Raw genomic sequence first — 3,956 nt, forward strand, 5'->3', positions numbered from 1 at the left:
TCTATTTTACTGTCTCCACCAACACATACTGCTTCAGGTAATGAAAACATAATTCTGAAAGCCAGCACAGACTTTGACCTTAGCATACAATTCGCTGCCTCTGTGGCTGAAGGGCCAGAGTTGTGTGTGTGTGTGTAACCAAAAGGCTGGCAGTTCAAGTCTGGGTATGGGCAAGTGAACTTAAGTCTCAATTTATATTTGGGTCCCCCACTACAGAAAGGATGTGGACAAACCGGAGAGTTCAGCAGAGAGCAACAAAAATGGTTAGTGGGCTGGGGGAACTTCACAGATTCACAGAAGTTTAGGGGCTGGAAGTGACCTAGTGAGATCATTGGGTCCAGCCCCCTGCTCTGGCCAGGAAAGACTGCTGGGGTCAAATAACCTCAGCAAGGTGTGCATCCAGTCTCCTTTTGAAGATCTCCAGGGCAGGTACCTGCACCACCCCTGCTGGGAATCTATTCCAGAGTCTGGTCGTACAAACCGTAAAGAAGTTTTTCCTTATATCAGTCTTCTGAGGACAGGCTGAGGGAACTGGGCTTATTTACTAGAGCAGTGTTTCTCAACCTGTGGGTCGTGACCCAAAAGCGGGTCGCAAGAATATATGCAAGGGTCGTGGACAAACTGTAAAAATGGATCAACAAACTTTAAAAACGGATTCTCATTTAAAAGGAGAAAAACGTGGGAAGCTGTGGCTTTAAAGGGCTGCTGGGATCCCCTAGGGCCCCCCACACACTACCCCTTCTCTGCAAACCCACCCCCTGTCCCACATGCTGTGGGGCTGGGGCCTGGGGGCAACAGGTCGGGAGTGAGGAGCACTGGGTCAGGACTGATCATCGATGTTTATAAATGGGTCCTGGGACAAAAAAAGTTGAGAACCACTGGTCTAGAGAAGAGAAGACTGAGGGGGGATTTAATAGGAGCCTTCAACTACCTGAAGGGGAGGGGTTCAAAAGAGGATGGAGCTAGACTGTTCTCAGTGGTGGCAAATGACAGAACAAGGAGCAACCATCTCAAGTTGCAGCAAAGGAGGTTTAGGTTAGATATTAGGAAGAATTTTCTCCTTAGCAGGGTAGTAATACACTGCTACAGGTTACCCAGAGAGGTGGTAGAAGCTCCATCCTTTCACCCGGCTAGACAAAGCTTTAGTTGGGATGATCTAATTGGGGAAGGTCCTGCTTTGGGCAGGACGTTGGACTACATAAGCTCCTGAGGTTCCTTCCAACCCTAATTTTCTATGATTCTATGTAATACATCTTCTGCTAAATTGAAGAGAAAGCAGTCTTAGTCTTCAGAGTTAGGAGAGAGCTTGTTCCTACTGCCTTTGCACAATACATTTTGACCTTACTTCTAAGACTCTGCAAGTCTCCCATAATACTCATGATCTCAGCCCCAAGTCCTGAAGCTCTACAAAGGACTTATCCCTCTATTTCTTCAGTTCTACAATAAGAATATTGTACTGCCATTTAGTTTCAACATGGATACAGAAACACTTCGGTATGTATACTATATTACCCTTACATGTACAGGCTGCAAACTTAATTAAATTACAATGCAACTACCTGGAAAGGTTTAGTCCATTTTTGTTCTCCACTGACACCAATAGCTGCAGGTACTACAAACTGGGAAGTGGATATGAAGGCCACATATTCTCTACCTTAGATCAGGGGGGGCCAACCTGTGGTACACATGCCACAAGTAGGACAGGCAGCCTTTTTTGTATGGCATGCAGGAGGTCAGAGAGGAGACAGGCAGCACAGTGGCAGATGAGGCAGGAACCAGAAAGCAGAGCAACTGATTGTGCAGGCAAAGGGGATCAGAGGGGCACTCAGGGATGGTCCACAGCCAATTTGTGGAACACCTGACAAAATGGTTCAGTCCCACTGCCTTAAACTACTCAAGGACTCAGGTTGTAACTCTGTTCCAGCCTATCTACCTCCTCCTCCACGCTGGAGCTGTGGGAAGCCACAAGCTGCACAAGACATGGAGATGTATCCTCTTGATATTCACTACTATGCCCACGATTAATGCCAGGTCAGTTCACCGAGTTACGAGTTGTCAGGCAGACATGTTCTAACCCGTGACAATTATCATTTAAATCTCCCAAATCAGACCTCCTACTAGGGCAGTAAAAACCCCAGACACAACTTTACTAGTTTTGCCATATAGGGAAAAGCCCTCCACAGGTCCCAAAGCTAATGACTAGCCCAAGTCCACAACATCAAAGACTACCCAAAAATTAAATTAAGTGTGGAACTGAAACAGTAAACCCCAAATGCTCTCTTACCTAGGCAGCAGACCGTAGCAACCTCTGTTCTACTTCAGTTTCAATCACAGGGCGCTATTGCCACTCTGCCCATCAATGGGAGAGAGAACAGGCTCTGATGCCCAATGCCACAATATCCTTTCATGACTAACAGCACCAAAAATGTAAAAGAACGAACCAAAACTATGCCCCCCTCCAAAATAAAAAGCAGCAGAAAGGGAAAGGGAAAGGAAGCATAACCCAAAGCAAACTTTCCAAAGCATGCTGCCTTGCTGCCCCAATACCTGACGGCTTTAGGTATCCTGACACTTCAATTGTAATTGTACTGAAGTTTGTTGAACAAGCCAAACTCAACTGGTAAAGCTTCTACATTTCACATTTAAACTTGCTCAGGAGTCAAGGTTAAGACCCTTGGGAAATAGCAATCTTAAAACTCAGGGGTAGGTCCTTTTAGTTTGGATTATTTCCCTGCTCCTTCTTACACCTTTCCTTTCTCAGCAGCCCTTTTAATATACATTCAAAACATGCCATATTAACATTGAGATAGCACAGTCAGTCATTCAGAGAGCCAGAAATGCCAAAAGTAGAGGTGAAAAGTGAATGTGAAATGAACTTTCATTTTTGCAATAGTTATTGCAAACTAAGACCTTAAAGCTCTGTTCATTCTATTTGTATTTAACTTCAAATAAAGGAGTCTCTACAGAGAGGGCTGCTGTCCTTTTCCCAAAACAGGACACTTTAAATAATTTTGTTCATGGAGGTGCTTTAAAATCATTGTGCTGCAATAGCAGCAAGTAAAAAACAAACAAACCCATAAACGAAACAAAAATCCTCTAATTTTGCAAACTCCAAGACTTTTCCTGAGCTGCAACTTTCCAGTGCAAACATTCAAAACTTACAAACGATAACTACCATTTTTTTAAAGATTTTGCCACAAATGACACATCCAAAAAACAGTGTTATATTCATCAAGGATTCATCACTGGACTATCAGCTTCAAATAGCATTTCAAATATTTATCATGCAAAGAAAAAAAAAAAAAATCAGACTGAATAAGATGCTTGTGCTGGTAACTTTACGACCAGCCTAAAAATTAGCTCAGACATTGTTTCTTGCAGCAATAGCCAAACATGTACAACTCTGAACCAGTGGTAATAACGTAACGGCACATATCTGTTAGTTTACGTTGCAGCGAGGGAACTTTTGGCTGGAGGCGAGGAAGAACGCCCCCAGGATGAGGGGGGCAAGCACTGGAACAGGCTGCTGCAGTCTCCAGGTAGGACATTTCTAAGAGCAGGTTAGACAGACCCAGACAGGGAAAAACTGCCTTCAGCAGGGGGCTAAAGAAGACCTCCTGAAGCCCCTTCCAGCCCTGCTGCAGAGGAGGCAAAAGCAGCCAGGAGAAAACAGGGCAGGCTGGGCTTAACGGGCTTCCCCAACTTCTCCCCCAACTGCACTCTGTCACCACCGGGCTAGCAGCCTCCCTGCTGCTCCCCTGGGCTTAGGACAGAGGGGAGCGGCAGGCCGTCACCTCTGCCCCCAGGAGCCCGCGCTCGCGGCCGGCCGGGCGCCCCCAGGGCTCATTTTCTTTCAGCGAGGAAAGCAGCTTCACATAACGGCGTCGAAGCGAGCAGCTTTGGGCACGACCCCGAGCGCCGCCACCGGGCCGCCCCGCCTGCCCTTCTCCCTCGGG

The 3,956-nt window shown here is 46.3% G+C and overlaps 1 protein-coding gene across 4 annotated transcripts in view; it reads right to left on the bottom strand.

The window, feature by feature from the left end:
- ZC3H7A (zinc finger CCCH-type containing 7A) overlaps positions 1-3,910 on the bottom strand; it is a 54,535-nt gene extending 50,625 nt beyond the window's left edge. For 2 of the 4 annotated variants that reach the window (XM_025203383.1, XM_006015521.3), the window contains exon 1: positions 3,795-3,897. The gene's annotated coding sequence lies outside the window, so the exon portion shown is untranslated. Of the gene's footprint in view, positions 1-3,794 lie in introns of all 4 variants that reach the window. The other 2 variants (XM_006015520.3, XM_014519928.2) reach the window with 2 other exon arrangements.
- Positions 3,911-3,956: the final 46 nt, after the last annotated feature.

Source organism: Alligator sinensis, unplaced genomic scaffold (genome assembly GCF_000455745.1).
Source record: "Alligator sinensis unplaced genomic scaffold, ASM45574v1 scaffold73_1, whole genome shotgun sequence".
Taxonomy (NCBI): domain Eukaryota; kingdom Metazoa; phylum Chordata; order Crocodylia; family Alligatoridae; genus Alligator; species Alligator sinensis.